This window comes from Myotis daubentonii, chromosome 10, assembly GCF_963259705.1.
Source record: "Myotis daubentonii chromosome 10, mMyoDau2.1, whole genome shotgun sequence".
In the NCBI taxonomy this organism is placed as follows: domain Eukaryota; kingdom Metazoa; phylum Chordata; class Mammalia; order Chiroptera; family Vespertilionidae; genus Myotis; species Myotis daubentonii.
Genome location: NC_081849.1, coordinates 49760037 through 49776864, shown reverse-complemented (window position 1 = coordinate 49776864; position 16828 = coordinate 49760037). Strand labels below are relative to the sequence as shown.

The following is a 16828-nucleotide window of genomic DNA, read 5'->3' as shown; positions in this document are numbered from 1 at the left end:
GCTATTACCTGAGTCCTGATCTATCACCCCAGGGAGAGCTTGCCAATCCTGCACTTTCCCGGGGTGGAAAGGCTGCAGTGGGGTTAAGGATAAGGCTCCTTGGGCCTACCTTCTCCCATGCCTCTACATTTACCTTTCCGGCACCTTTCCTTCCTCAGAAAAGCATGGACGTATTTCTTGTATAAAATGTTCCATCTGACTGGGAGTAACCTTAATTCCTCTGCTAGCAAGCATATGTGTTAAAAGATCAATACGGAGTCTTTTTTCTTTAGACTCAGTATGGCACATCTTCTTAATCTAAAGATCAATACAGAGTCTTCTTTCTTTGGACTCAGTATGGCACATCTTCTCAATCTAAGAATCAATACAGAGCCTTCTTTCTTTGGACTCAGTATGGCACATCTTCTCAATCTAAGTTCTGTACTATCCACCTTCTTACCCTACTTATCCTCTGTAGGGGGGTTTGCAGCACCCTGGTGGAGTCCTATCCGTCCCGAATGTGGGGGTTCTCAATGGGGGGGGGGGGCTTACCTATGGGAATCCTGTTCCAGGGTTCCCAAAGGTGTGGACGGAGTCGGCGAAGACTATCCACCCTCTTCCTACGGTGGAGTCCTATCCATCCCGAGAGTGGGGCTTACCTAGGGGTCCCTGTTCGGGCGCCATATGCCGGGGTCCAACCCCAGAGGGTCCAGGGGTTCCCAAAGGCGTAGACGGAGTAGGCGAAGAAGGAAGGACACGGAGACAGCGTTCAGTTGATCAGCAGCCTAGCCAGGATCTCTAGCCCGGATCTCCAGCCAAGTTCTGGTCTGGATCTCCAGAGAGGTTCTGCTTAGGATCTCCAGTCAGGTTCTGTAGCCATGTTCCCTCGCTAGGTTCTCCAGCCAGGTTCTGTCTGAGATCTCTAGCCAGGTTCGGTCACCAGGTTCTAGTCAGGTTCTCTTGCCATGTTCTATAGTCAGGTTCAGTCCAGGATCTTTTGCCATGTTCTCTCCAGCGAAGTTCTTCTGTCTCCAGGCTCCATGTAGGTTCTGTCTTCTGAATTCTGTCTCCTGAGTTCTGTGTCTTTCTGTCTTGTTACAACTGTATTTATACCAGTTGATTCAATCCTATCAATCTCTATTACAAAGGTTAGGGTGTTTCTTATCTCCATTCCAGGGAGAAAAGATTATGTAGTTTAAGCATGATTGTTCGTAGTTAAAGGGATTAATTACCCGCCTGGCACTTAGTTGAGGGGTTTTATTCCCTCCCTAACTTCAGGGGAAAATCCCTTCCTGGGGATTCAACCTTTCTTGGAGAGGTGACCTTGGTTAAAACACAGCGCCAAGAAGGTGAGCAAACATATTAAGAACCGTATGCCATATATGCCAGGTCCCTTGAAACAGCAAGGATGGACCGGCTCCCGGCAGGAAAACAGCATAAAGTGGTCTTTGGTCCATGACCCCATAAAGTGGCCTTTGGTAGGACAGGAAGAGCAAGGTGTCCGTGCCCTGGAGGTAATGTGAGCTCCTTGGCCAACCTGGCTGGTCCGGTTTGTTCTCTGGAAGGATCTCCTTTGCCCTGTCTTTCCATGGCCCCAGGAGCTGTAGGCTATGGAGGAGGAGGCTCCTTCTATGGGTTATATCTCTTCAGCAGCTCTCTTCCGATTGGGATAGACTTAGGGTGTTTAGAATTGCTTTAAGGGTTGGATGATCACAGGCTGTTGTTTGTCAGACTTGGGGTTTCTCTGGCAAGATAAGCCTCTTGAAACGCTGTGAAGCATTAATCTGCAACATAGATAACATGTTCCACATTTTACAGAAGTAGACGTTATGGCTCAGAAATGTTAAGTTCCTTTAGCTAAGGCCACACAGCTGGGGAATAACAGCGAGTGAGTGACAAAGCCACTATTAATCAGGGTGTTTAGCTCTAAGGTCTAAGCTCCCAGTATGCTTATATGAAAGATGATGTTTGCAAAAACTAGCAACTCTGATGGGAAAAATAACCGTTCTTCACCCATGCCATGCTAACTCCTGATTCCCTGCTCCTCCCCCAGCTCAAAAAAACAAAGTGAAATATTCTGTTTGTCCTATAGGTGCCGCTGTAACCACAGGCTATTTCCATCTCCGCAGCTGATTCGCAAGGCTGGAAAAGAACAGGATTTCTAGAAGATGGCGTCCATTCTGCGTAAAATTTAGTCTAAGGAGCCCTCCTGATGGATTTCGAGTTCCATCGCTCCACCTTATGTTAGGACTCTTTTTTCCCGACCACTGTATTTATTACAATTTTGAATAGGTTATACAGTTACAAGGTTCAAAAATTAAAATGTACCAAAAAAATCTTATTTGAAAAAACCTCCTTCCATCCCTGTCCCTTATCCACCAATTTCCTCTATGTAACCTATATGATGGTCTTTCATTTTCTTATCTATTCTTCCAGAGATTTTAATACAATTGCAACTAAATATGAACATAGATTCCTACCCCCGTCAGTTTTAATGCCAGTGAATGCTATTTACACTTCTCTGTTCCTTTATTTGGGTTCTCTTTCTACAGAGCTTTCCATTTTCAGTTCCTAAGAAAACTTACTTATTTTAAGGGATTTAGAATCCCCCACGGTTTGAATGAAAACCAATTCTCTTGTGATAAAACATTTAGGTTGATTCCTATTGTTTGCACTTTCAAACAATGCCTCACTTCGCGTGTGTGGATATATATCTATGGGACAAAATACACAGAAGCGTAATTGCTGGGTCAAAGGCTGCATGAATTTGCAATTTAATAAATATGTCTCATTTGCCTTCTTTAGGGATTGCTAATCTCTCACTCTCACCAGTGAAATCAAATGTTTCCCCCATAGCTTAGTGTCTGATCAATGTTAATTTTCTTTTTTTGTCAATATAATAAGCTATCTCGGGAGTCTTGTGTGTGTTTGTGTGTGTGTATGTGTGTGTGTGTGTGTGTGTGTGTTTTAATTGATTTCAGAGGGAGAAGAGGGGAGGGAGAGGAAGATGGAAACATCAGTGATGAGAGAAAATCACTGATCAGCTGCCTCCTGCACGTTCCCTACTGGGAATTGAATCAGCAACCTGGGCATGTGCCCTGACCAGGAATCGAATGAATGGTTCATGGGTTGACACTCAACCACTGAGCCACACCAGCTGAGCAACGTTATCTCGTTTTAAATTCATTTTATTATGAGTGAGGTTGAGTAACTTTTATATGAGGCATTGGAAATGGTTAGGGGTCTTTCAATTACAAGAAAAAAAAATCACAACAACAAAAAGACACCTCTCAGTCTGGCTTTTAGAAAAATATATTTATAGTCTTTACAACTGAAAAGTCAGGGGTAAATTCAGAGCTTCCGGCCTGGGTACCCTCAAGCCCTGCTGGCTTTCTCTTTCTCTCTCTCACTAACACTCAGACTCTTTTCCTCTCTCCTGGCTCCCTTCACCTGCGCCAGACTTCCAGCCCCAGGTGGGCACCCTCCCTGCCCCTCTGTGGGCCCCATTTATTTAATCTCTCGCTTCTTATTGAGGCAGGCTCAGAGGCCTGGGGTTGCCTTAGGCATTGAGCAAACACAGGTCACTTTGAAGGTCAGCACTGGTATTTTTTAGGTGACACAATTCACTTAAAATATTAGGAGGTACCAACATGATAGGTAGGTATTATTATTCTTCACCTTTTATAAGTGAAGACACCCTGGCTTTTAAAACATATAAGTGCTTTTGCCTAAAGCTACAGACAGTAATTGAAAGGGACAGTATTTGTATCCAGGGATATCTGACAGTAAATCTACAGTGATTAATTAGCAAAATGCTTTTGTTCAGGCACTCCGCTGGAAAACCAAGCACCACTCTTATTCAAGCCTTACAGCAGAAAAACAAACATTAAAAGAAAAAAAAGAACAAACGGAAAGTTCTCTGTGTGTCCTCCAGGTGCCGCCACTGCCCTGGGCTATCTCTTTTTTATCTGCGCCACACAGCTCCCTGGAGCTGAGATTCTAGAAGATGGTCGAAATCCTGTTTGTGCAGTGTATGCCGCTGACATTTCAAAGCCGGCATCCCACACACAACTCAGAATTCTGGAACTTCACTGTGTTGTAATGGTGTTTTTCTTTAGAAAGTATACATTGAAAATATCTGTAAAGAGTTTGTATCGTTCCAAAAAAATTAATACAATAAAGTAAAAAGATATACAGTAAAAAATATCTCCCTCCCAATCTATTTAACTAAATCACATATTCCAGTGCCCCTACCCAGCGAATAACTATTTCTCTCAGTTTATTTCCTATCTTTTCTGAGGTAGTCATATACATACAAACGAATATGAAAAGATATTTTCGTTCTCCCCCCTATTTTTATACAAACATTTTACACAAATATCTGCACTTAAAATTGTTTCTCTTAACAGCATTGTCTTGGAGATATGTCCATATTAGCACAAATAGAAATTGTTCCTTCTTTTCTACAGCTTCACACATTTCTCCTCTGGGATGAGCCATATTTTTCATTTATCCAGACCCTTATTGATGGCCATTTACAGCAATGTTTTACTGTTGCAAACAATGCCATCATGAATAAATGTTTCTTCATTTTACTGTGGAATAAATCTTAGAAGCAAAATTGTTAAGCTAAAGGTAAATTCATTTGCAATTTTGATACCCACCACATGGATTGTATTGTTTTAACACTTTGACTAACAAAATATGATAATTCCTACTTTTCCATGAGTTGTTCCAGATAGTGAGTTATTAAGACATCTGACAGTTGAAAACTGATATGTCAGTGTGAGATATTTTAGGTTAAGTATCTTTTCATTGAATGAAGACCTAGTGTAGCTAGTTCAGATATTTTTTTTTTCAGTTGCAAGGGTTACAAAATCCAACTCAGTGGCTGAAGTAAAAAGAAGAAATTTATTATTCACATAGCTGGACATGAGTGTTCTTGCATTTCAAAATATCTCTCTCCTCTCTTCTCTCTCTCTCTCTCTCTCTCTCTCTCTCTCCCCCCTCCCCTGCCCCCCATCATCTCCCCAACACTCAGCATTTCTCTATCTTAGATATGCAGTTTCAGGGTCATGACCCCACAGCTCCAACATTAGCAAAAAAGTTCTGAACTTTTTCCAAGTAAATACTCAAAGTATTGTAGCAATTTATAGTAAATCAAAATATTAATCCCCCTTAATCAATACACCAACTACTCACAGAGAAAGGACAGTAGAACTGTAATAAAAACTCCACTAGAAACATAGAAAACGGGAAACACACAGTGGTAACTTGAACATCACCCACATTGTGTCCCAGAGCTGTTGGGTGATATAATCTGGCTATTCTTCTTTTCTCCAGAAACATTTCCTTTGTTTGAGGTGGTCTTTGTTGGGGGTGGGGGGTCCTTAGTAGCTCACTTCCTGTTGGAGTGAATTTGGGGACCTGGGATTACCTTAAGGGTTTAACACCACTGACCTGTTGGAGCTCTGAGTTTTTAAAGAAACCTTTAGTGAGCAGTACATTCACAAGGATGGCAATATTATCTACATTTTTCAAGTGAGGAAACCAGGGCTTGAAGAAGTTAGGGACCTTTGCCTTAAAGTCATAAAGGAATGACAGGGAGAGCGCCAGGATTCAAGCAAATGCATTTCCTTCTTCAGCACACGGCCATCCCAGCCTCCTCTCTCTCTATAAAATGGCTGTTTGCAGTGCTTACGTCAGTAATTATCAAAACGTTTATGTCTAGCAACAGAGAAATCCAAGGTCACAATTCCCAACCAACTTTGAACCTCTTCTGCACTAAAAAGGAACAAAGTAACAAAAAATTCCCAATTCGTCCTGTAGGGGCCACCTTAATCATAGACTATCTTCTGAGCACTGCAGCCCTGATCTTTCAGAACCGCAACAGACCAGAAATTCTAGAAGATGGAAGAAGCCTGATAAGCCAACATATATCTTCAGCGCCAGGATCCCTGCACATACGCTTAGTTCTAATGAATTAGTTAGAATGCTATTATTTTCTTTAAAAACAATTTACTATTTTTTTGAATAAGTAATATACTTATAGGACTCCAAAAGAAAAAAGGGATATTCAGTAAAACAAAAATTCTCCCTTCCAAACTTGTTCCTCATCTGCTAAGTCCCCATGTCTGCTTCCCAAATATGTAATGACTCATTAGTTTCTTGCATATCTTTTCAGAGAGTTACATATATACGAATGTATATTCTTTTTTATACAAATGACAGCATAAAATGAATTGGTTCATAAAACAACTTATTTTAGAATATTACACATCAAAATAAACATTCTCGAATCTTTTTCCTAACGTCTTTATAATATTCCACCATATGGATGTACCATACTTCATTTAACCTCTTGATGGGCTTATTCATATCTCTCAAGAGATTAATTCCTATCTGTTACTGTTACAAACAATACTGCAATGAATAACCTTATGCATGTTTTTTCACAAGTGTACGTACACTTGTAGAATAAATTTCTAGAAGTGGATTTGCTGGGATAAAAGTTTACAGTTTATTTTAACTTTATTTTGCCTTTCATAAACATTGCTACTACCGTATCTCATCAGCAGTATATGAGGGTGCCTGATTCTCACAGCTTGTTGAATGTTTTAATTTTTAATCTGATAGATTTAAAAAATGGTATGACTTTCCATTTTAACTTGTTTCTCTTGTTTTGAGTAAGGTTGAACAACTTTTTATAAATTTAAAAGAAGTGAAAAAGTTAGGACTTTTTCCAGCGAAAGCACCAGAAAACCCAATACCATGAAGCTTAAAAGAAAAAAAAGAAATGTTTTTTTGTTTGTCTGTTTGTTTTTAATAAGACCATGTAGATACTTAATTTCACCTTTTAGATTTCTGGGGCCTTGCTTGTAGGTAAAAGAAATATCTGGGAAGCATCTAGGCTAGGTTCGGTCTATCCCTCAGCCCCTGTGCTGGGGGACAGTGATGACTCCCTGGTCCTGGGGCTGTTGTTGACTGGTCACTATCAAATGTGTGACTCTGGGATAAGTGGCTTGTATGGAGGTGTTAATGAGCTACTCACATAACTGGTTCCAGACAGAAGTCGATTTTTCTACCCATTCCTTTGCTTCTCCTCAACCTGAGAGAAAACTCCTTCCAGAGTTAACACCCCCAACCCCAGACTCCAGTTAAAGAAGGTTGCTGTAGTCACGTGCCACCCCAGGAGGGTTTTCTTCTTATCCTGAAGCCAGCAGAAGCAGTCTCCACTGAAACTCTTCTACTTCCTCTGCTCGCTTTCCCAGAATAGAATCTTTCTTTTCTCCTTTTTGCTCAGCCATTTCTCCACTCATCTCTTCCCTCCACCTCCCATAGCCTTGGATTTTTCTTCAAAATCACCACAATATACACCTATCATCATGTGTATGCCATTGTATTTATTGTACAAAACCATCTCCATTCATTTGCTTTACTTACCTGGCTTCTATAAGTGTCTGTCCTTGTGAACTATAGTTAATCTTTTGTGTGATTTCAGTAAGCAAAGCACAAGAAAAGCCACACTTTGACATTTCAAGTCCAAGTGGAAAGAGGAAATGACATTCTGGGGTGTAAGACTATGCCCTCCTTGATGCCAACTAACTATTTAAAAAGAAAACTGGTGTCCCTCCAAGAAATTCAATTGTTTATTTCTTTCTACTAAGCTGGTTTAATTGACCAACTGTTTTGCTTTTACATAAACACAACCTCAGGCTGCTATTTTAAAGTTAGTTATAAGCCACAGATGACTTAGAAAAGCCAGGAATCCATGATAACCTAGAAAACATTTCAAAGTATTAGAGGAGTTCTTTCATTGCCATCTTATTATTGTCCTTTTTTTTTAATTCTTTTTTTTAAAAATATATTTTATTGATATTTTACAGAGAGGAAGGGAGAGAGATAGAGAGTTAGAAACATCGATGAGAGAGAAACATCGATCAGCTGCCTCCTGCACATCTCCCACTGGGGACGTGCCCGCAACCCAGGTACATGCCCTTGACCAGAATCGAACCTGGGACCTCTCAGTCCGCAAGCCGACGCTCTATCCACTGAGCCAAACCGGCTTCGGCTTATTATTGTCTTTTCACAAAGCATCTTTGAGTAGAAGTTGTATATGTTAGTATGGGAACAAAATGAGCTTTGGAGCCAGCATAGCTCAAGAATAGCCTTGGAAACATGTTTTTCCCCCCCTGTGATGTCTGGTAAATTAGTAAAACTCTATAAGCCCATATATGAAATCTATTTTCATTCTGTAAATATTGAGTCCACCATCATGTGAGCTCCATGACATTTGGGACATAGGAGGTAGACAATAATATTTGTTGTGGCATCAACTATATCCTGGACATTGTGTAAAAGCTAATGTGTGCAAATGGTGACCAAGACAGTTCCCTGCATGCAGGGAAGTTTAAGAACTATTTGGTCAACCAGAAAAGAAAGCAGAACATTTCAGTACAACTGGGAGTGGGTGCAAGTAAGAATATGAATCTGGGAAACTACCAACAATTTCCTATACCTACCCAGTAGCATGGGGTGGAGAGGAATAATGAGCCATGAGTTTGGAGAGGTGAGGCAGGGTTATATCATGAAGGGTCTGGTGGGCCTGGCATAGGCATTTGGCCTCCATCCTAAAGCAAAGGGGGGTTCTGAAGGGTTCTAAGTAAGTAAGTATCATGACGAGATGTGTGTTTTAAAATGTTCACTCTAGCTGTTGTGCAAAGAAAGATTGGAAGGGAGCAACACTCTATAGGGAAGCCAGTATAGGCAAGAAAAAATGGTAGCCTCAACCAGAAAATGGCAGTGACGATGGAGAGGAATGAATGAACGTGAGAGACATTAAGATGGAGAAAGCAGCACAGTTTTAAAACACGGTTTGTTTGTTAACTTAGAATGGGAGAGTCTAAAACATGTTTAAATGCTGTTGAGAGAGCCCAACAAAGAGTGGATTTGTAGGTGGAGAAGACACAAGGAAATCTGATGAAGCCAGGCACCTAAAGAGGCAGGGAGGGATGCGGGGTGCTCACTCTTTTGAGCTGAGTTTCTCAAACTTGAATCATCTCGTTAAGATGCAAATTCTGACTTGGTAATTTGGGTGAGGTTTGAGGTTCTTTTCTAACAATGCTGCTGCTGCTGTCTGAGATCTCAGGTTGGAAGGATTCACTCTCAGCAGGAGGTGGGGTGGGTAATGAGACCGGGTGCAGAGCCAGTTATTTCGTAGGGAGGGTGGAAAGAAGTTGAGGAGTCCTTTCTTACATGTCTCCTGCTCTCAGTGCAGTAGTATTTGAACTTATCTGCTAGGAGTTATGACCAAGCCTTGGAGTCGGTGAACACATGGAGATTTGGGGAGAGTGGCTGGCTCCACACCCTTTCCCACATACCTTGCCTGTACATTTCTTCCATCTGGTAATTACTGAGTTATAGCCTTTCATAATAAACTGGTTATCTAGTAAATAAAAAAAAAATAGGTAGAGGCTGTTCAGTAGGATATTTGAGGAGAATGGAAAAAGTTTGTAATAGCTGTGGTAAATAATGAAAGAGGCTAGGAAACTATAAAATGTTCAGGCAGCATGTTCAACCTGTGGATCGCGACCCCTTTGGCGGTCAAACGACCCTTTCACAGGGGTCGCTTAAGACCATCCTGCATATCAGATATTTACATTACGATTCATAACAGTAGCAACATTACAGTTATGAAGTAGCAACAAAAATAATTTTATGGTTGGGTCACAACATGAAGAAATGTATTTAAAGGGCCAGAAGGTTGAGAACCACTGGCATAGAGGGTTTAAATGAGGGGAACACCACGTACTGGTAGTGGTAGATCTGTGTGGTCCTATAGTTTTCTCTAACGGTACTCAGTATCCTAAAGCATAGAAGCCCAGAAACGTAGATGATGGATTAATTGATTTGAGCAAACAAATTTGATTTCATTCAGCATGCCTAACGCATTGCCTGGACCTAGAAGGCCCACCAAAATTTTACCATCTACTTCTCAAATGGAATCCAGATGATATGAAATAATGTTAATAATGGTTGGGGCATGCCCAGCTTCCCTTTTACTTACAAAGCCCTCTTACTTTATGTCCGTTAAGTCGTTATACCATTTACCCACCCATGCTCCTTTATTTTGATAAAATGCGTTTCAACTTTGCCATGCCTGTAAATAATCTAAGGTGTTTGTAAAAGACAGGTTTTTAAAAAATATATATATATTTTATTGATTTTTTACAGAGAGGAAGGGAGAGAGATAGAGAGTTAGAAACATCGAGGAGAGAGAAACATTGATCAGCTGCCTCCTGCACACCTCCCGCCAGGGATGTGCCCACAACCAAGGTACATGCCCTTGACCAGAATCGAACCTGGGACCCTTTAATCCGCAGGCTGATGCTCCATCCACTGAGCCAAACCGGTTACGGCAACAGGTTTTGCCTGCTTTCAGAGAGTCCAGTTCGATAGATTTGGAGGTAAAGTTCACATATCTGTGATTTTTAAAACATTCCAGATGACCCTGATGCAGCTGGTCCATGACAGCACTGAGAAATACTGTCCTCAACCAGGCCCCTTTGCAACCAACACCCGCAGTCTTTACTATTCTGCTTGGTATACCTGGAATTCCTCTTTTTACCCACTGTGGAGTGAAAAATCCCAGTTTAATATTAATTCCTACCAAGAATCCTCAGCTATCAATTCTACTCCATAATTAAGGGACGTCTCTAGCCTTTGGTGGAGAAGACTACAGGGTGATATGCCCAGTGGTATTCTGTGCTTGCTCAGTATGTCCTGTGACCTTATGTTCCCCAGGCTCCCATCTGCACTTTAGATGGCAATCTCCCCTGGCATAGGGACCCCATTTCTGACCAGAGCACTATCTGACTCTGGAAGGTGTTCAGCAGCTGAGTACAGAATGAATAGACAGAGAGGCGAACAAATATGAGTCTGTTCAGAGAATTGAGAAACGGAAAAATTGATGGGGATGCCAAAAGCAAGCAGTGGATTGGCAAATAAAGACGTGAGAACCAGAACAAAGTAAAGAAGTAAAACAAACAAACAAACCAGGTTCCGCAGGAAGAGAATCATTAGAGCCTGGAAGACAATGTGGGTGATTTATTCACAAATAATTTTAAGAAGCATGAGAAAAGGAGTCTGCAGGCAACTGGAAACAGACTCTTTAAGTACCTGACAAACCTGAGAAAAAATAGGTAGCGAGAAAATCAATGCATTGAAACCCAACAAAGCTTCAATGTTCCATCCCTTTTCAATCACTGGGAGGGAAAATGATGTGTTCAGTACATCCTCCTCTTCATGTTTGGACCTTTAAATAGGGTGTTTGAATTCACAGACTGTAGCTAGCTCAGATTGTCTCTCCTTCCAGCACACGGCTGTACTTTTTAAATGACACCAGCCTTCTGAGCAAGATTGATTGTAAACTTGAAAAGGTTATATGTGATGTAATGAATAACACATGCTACTCCCTCAAGCGCATCTCGGGCACAGAATACATCCAGGATCCTGTATGTTCTAGAAATTTAGAAAAGACTGGGGAGAGATACTGCTCGCAAGCCAAAAGAAAACGTCCCTATTATCCTCACTCAATTAACTGCTGTATCTTGAATTCATTCACTCAATGATTGTGCAGTAATTAAATTGGACTGTTTTTGTCATTCCCTAAATGTTTGTGAACGAATGAGTGGAGAAAGGGATATTAGGTGCCAGTCGCGGTGCAAGGTGCTCTGAGGATAGTAAGATAAATCTGGAAGCTTGCTGTTAATGGAGAGTGTATCTAATAAGGAAACAGATATAAATAACCCTTCTTCAGAAATAGGTAATAAGTGCCAGCACAGAGTTATACATTTTAATGTTAGAATACAGAATACAAGGGAAGGAGGGAGTATTTGTCATTGAAGTGCTAGAGAGAAACTTTTGTAAGAAGTTTTATTTAGGCTGAAGAATTTGGATGTTTCAGGAAAGTAATTTGGGACAAAGAAAGAACATGAGGTGGACTGTTAGAGATGTATGGAAGATGGAGAAGAGTTTAATTTGTAGAACTGAGCTTTATGAAGAACAATATTGGGCAACAGTGTTGGAAAAGTACATTGAGAGTTTGCATGGAGGTGGTTTCTTTTTTTATCAAGTTTTTGTGATCCATGACTTAGCACAGGATAGTGAGCTGCTAATATTAATTGAATGCTTACTATGGGCCAGGTACATGTAATTATGTACACTATTTCCATTAAGGTTCCCAATAACCCCATATGTAGTTTCATGAGGTATTTATTATCAAAACTAGAGACCCGGTGCACAAAAATTTGTGCACTCAGGAGGGTCCCTCAGCCCGGCCTATGCCCTCTTGCAGTCTGGGACCCCTCGGAGGATGTCCACCTGTTGGCTTAGGCCCACTCCCTGGGGGATCGGGCCCAAGCTGGCAGTCAGACATCCCTCTGGCAGCCTGGCAGCTCTTGGGGGATGTCCACTTGCCAGCAGGGAGCAGGCCTAAGCTGCAGTTGGACATCCTTAGCGCTACTGAGGAGGCAGGAGAGGCTCCCACCACCACCGCTGTACTGGCAGCCGTCAGCCTGGCTTGTGGCTGAGCAGATCTCCCCCCGTGGGAGTGCACTGACCACCAGGGGCAGCTCCTGCATTGAGCATCTGCCCCTGGTGGTCAGTGTGTGTCATAGTGACCAGTCATTCCCAGTCATTCTGCTGTTAGGGTCAGTTTGCATATTACCTTTTTATTATATAGGATAGAGGCCTGGTTCACGGGTAGGGGCTGGCTGGTTTGCCCTGAAGGGTGTCCCCGATCAGGGTAGGGGGTCCCGCTGAGGTGCCTGGCCAGCCTGGGTGAGGGGCTGATGGGTGTTTGCAGGATGACCACACCCCCTTTAGGGTGGGGGGTCCCCACTGGGGTGCCTGGCCAGTCTGAGTGAGGGGCTGAGGGCTGTTTTCAGTCTGGCAAGGCCCCTCCAGCAATGGAAGCTCCCAGCCTCTCCTTTTTTTCTTTTTTTATTCTGGGATTTATTTACCTTTTATAATTGAAACTTTGTAGCCTTGAGAGGAGCTCAGAGCTGGCCAGGGCGGACGGGAGGGAAGCTTGGCTTCCTCCATTGCCAGGGGTAACCCACTCCTGCTCGCTCCAGCTCCGTGGCCATGGCCGGCTAAAAGCAGGTATCTGGGGTTTATTTACCTTATATAATTGAAACTTTGTTGCTTTAAGTGGAGCTCAGAGCCGGCTACGGCAGCTGGGAAGCTTGGCTTCCTCCATCATTGGGGCAACCAAACCTACTGCTTGCTCCAGCTCCCTGGCTGCTGGCCGCCATCTTGGTTGGGTTAATTTGCATAAAGTCACTCTGATTGGTTGGTGGGCATGGCTTAAGGTGTAGTGAAGGTACGTCAATTTGCATGTTTTTCTTTTATTAGAGTAGATATAATTAGTGCTAGAAAAGACCAGTTAGAAGATCCCACTTTGAAATGAAAACCACAATTTTATGGTGAATTGTTGGGTAAAAACTGTTTGACTAGAATATTATCTTTAGGAATTAACTTTTCTTTTATCCAATCTATGAGTTATGATATAACAATCTCTGTATTTATTCATAAATTATTTAGAAGTATGCTTTAAAATTTCTAAATGGAGAAGGCTGACTATCTTTTGGCCATTCATTTTTATTTTTTTGCATTGAGAATTGAGATTATTATCTGCGAGATATAGAAATCTAGATCCACTGGCATTTATTAAGACTTGTTTTGGAACCATTATGTGGCCAGTTTTTGTAAATGAGGTATAGTTGTTTAAAAATAATGTGTTCTTTAACTGTTGGGTATAGGGTTCTATATAAGTATATTAGATAAAAATTTTTAATTTTCCTGAAACATATTTTAAATCTTCATAATTTTTTATTTGTTTGATTCTTGAATTATAGAAAAACTGTATTAAAATACTATAATTATGGATTTGTCATATTTTAATTGTAATTTTGTCTAGTATTTTTTATTATTTTAGGTTTATTTTTTTCATAGAATTTTTTCCTCTCTAAATTAAATTTATTGGTGTGACATCTTATATAATAAAGATGTAATATGCAAATGGTCATTACACCAAATGGTCATAACGACCAACCCTGTAACAACTAGATCATGGATCAGCAGGAGGGTGGGGCAGTGAGCTACAAGCAGGCGGCAGAGAACTACAGGAGGGGGCAGGGCAGCAAGCTATGGGGTGGGGGGAAGGGGAGAGAGGCAGGGGAGTTACACGAGGCCGGGGCAGCAGGCAGAGAGCTACTGGAGGGCTGCAGCGAGCTACTGGTGAGCTACTGGCGCATGGATTCGTGCACAGGGCTACTAGTTGTTTAATAAGATTATATAGGTTTCAAGTGTACATTTCTATCACACATGATCTGTGTATTGCATTGCGTGCTCAACACCCAAAGTCAAATCATCTTGTCACCACATATTTGACCCCCTTTACTCTTTACTACCCCAGTCACCCCCTTTCCCTATTCAATCAATGGTTCTGGGGAAATTGGAAAGCTACATACAAAAATGTGAAATTAGAATAGCTGTTTGTCCCCATCTACAAAAATTAACTCAAAATAGGGTTATTATTATCTATTTTTAAATATTTTTTCCATCACAATTTATCCTAAGTTTATTATTTTTAAATTTAGAATTTTGTATCTTCTTGTTGATCTTGCTCCTTATATCATAATACAGTATGGATTTTCATATAAATATATATATATATAAAATTAATTTTATTTAAAGACTATTTTGTCAGATGTTATAGCTATCCCAGCTTTCTTTTGGTTAGCATTTTTCTGGAATGATTTTTCTGTTTACTTTTTCAGCTTTTTTTGTGTGGCATATTCTAAATGCATCTCTTATAAGAAATATAAATGATTTTCAAAAAATTCACTCTAATTCCCTATCTTCTAACTATTGACTTTCGTTTATTTATATTTATTACAATTATTGACATATATGGATTGATTTCTGCCACCTTATGCATTCTATTTGGCATACTTTCTTGTGTTTCTTTATCCTTTCAGTTTTTCACTTAATTGGTAGTTTTCTTTATCTGGCGTTCCTCCTGGTTTGAAAGTTGTGCATTCTATTTCTCTTTTAGTGCTCTTTAAACTTTTAACATGAATTCTTGATGTAACAATGTCTAGACTCGATCAATATTTTACTCTCTCCTGAAAATTGAAAGGTCCTTAGAATTTTTAACTCTAAACTTGATTTTTCTTTACAGTCTATCATGTTCTAGGACTTTTTCATCTTATTTTTAAATCCACAAGTTTGTCACTCTTGCCATCACTAATGTTATATATATCCATACATTTATGTATGTGACTGCTCATTACTGTTATTTTTATCCACTCTTTCATGAATTAAATTTCCTTCTTTCTGAAGTATATAATTAAGTTCTTTTTAGTCAAGATCTTTAAGTGATAAAAGTTTCTAGTTCTTTGCTTGAAACAAATTCTTAAATAAAAATTTAGCTGAGTTACAAATCTAGGTTAATAGTTACTTTCTCTTAGCACTAAAAATGTATTATTCTACACTTTCCTGATATTTACTTTTGCTATTGACAAGAGTCTTTTTATTTGTTGTTGCTTCTAAGATTTTAGGTTCTATAGCTTCACTGTGATGTATTTTGGTGTAGAGTTCTTTTTAATTATCATCCTTAGAAATCATGTATTCTTGACTCTATGAATTCATATATTTCATCATCTCTGGAAAATTTTTAAAGCCTTTCAAGAGTGTTTCTCCACTTTTTATTTTATTTATCTGGACTTTTATCAGGGATATGGGAATCTCTGAATTCTACCTTCCATTTTTCTTAAATCTTTTGTTTTGTTTTGTTTTGTTTTGCTAATCCTCACTTGAGGATATTTTTTCATTGCTTTTTTTTTTTTTTTTTTTTTTTTTTTTTTTTTAGTGAGAGAGAGTGGAAGGGAGAGGGAGAGGGAGAGACCAAGAGAAAGTGATATGAGAGAGACACATTGATTGGTTGCCTCCTGTACATACCCCAGCCAGGGCTGGGGAACCTGCAACTGAGGTATGTGCCCTTGACCAGAATCGAACCTGGGATCCTTTAATCCACAGGCTGACTGACACTTTATCCACTGAGCCAAATCGGTTAGGGACATTTTTCTTAAATCTTAATCTGCTCCCATTTCATAATTTTCCATTGCTATATTATATATAACATCCTCAGATAGAGTTTCTAGTTCACCAGCTCTTTAAATGTCAATCTACTGTTCATTCATCAATTTAAATGAACTATTTACTATGTTTTTCTTTCCTGTTCTTTTTTTCTAATATGTCTACTTTAAAAAATATATTTACTGGTTCCTTCCTAAGGTTTCAATTATTACATGTATTTTAAACATAATTTGTATTCTGCTCAGATTGTCATTTATTATCTCAAGTTATGGGGTAATAATTCTGCTGCTTTGCTCATTCTCACGGTGAATGTGTTCCTTGTGTGGTTTGTAATTTTCTTATTTTTTATTTGTTACTATGAGCTCTCTTCTCTAGCATAACTACTTCTTCCTATGAGAACCCTATGTAGCCTGTATTGTGGAAATGTCCCTCTAAAATGCTTGGTTTTTGACAGACTCTCAGAGTATTTTTGCTTAGGGCCATTTTTTATGCTAATTTCCCAACCTAAGGTTGAGGTTTTAACCTACTTGTATAGGTTAAGTCTATTTGAAGCACAGGTCTGCAGTATTAACTTATGAGCAATAACTCTTTTGTTTTGATTTCTTTACCAGAGCCCAGGCAGAAATATGTATAAATATATTTGTTGTCTCTCTATGGCAGGGAGTAAATTTATCTTTTTGGCTCA

The 16828-nt window shown here is 40.0% G+C and overlaps 1 long non-coding RNA gene across 1 annotated transcript in view; it reads right to left on the bottom strand.

Moving 5' to 3' along the window:
- Positions 1-1418: 1418 nt before the first annotated feature.
- Positions 1419-16828, bottom strand: part of LOC132211492 (uncharacterized) — a 33751-nt gene continuing 18341 nt past the window's right edge. The window contains exons 3-4 of the long non-coding RNA XR_009447457.1: positions 5269-5384; positions 1419-1763 (exon numbers count right to left, since the gene is read on the bottom strand). This is a non-coding gene — a long non-coding RNA (uncharacterized LOC132211492). The remainder of the gene's footprint in view (positions 1764-5268; positions 5385-16828) is intronic.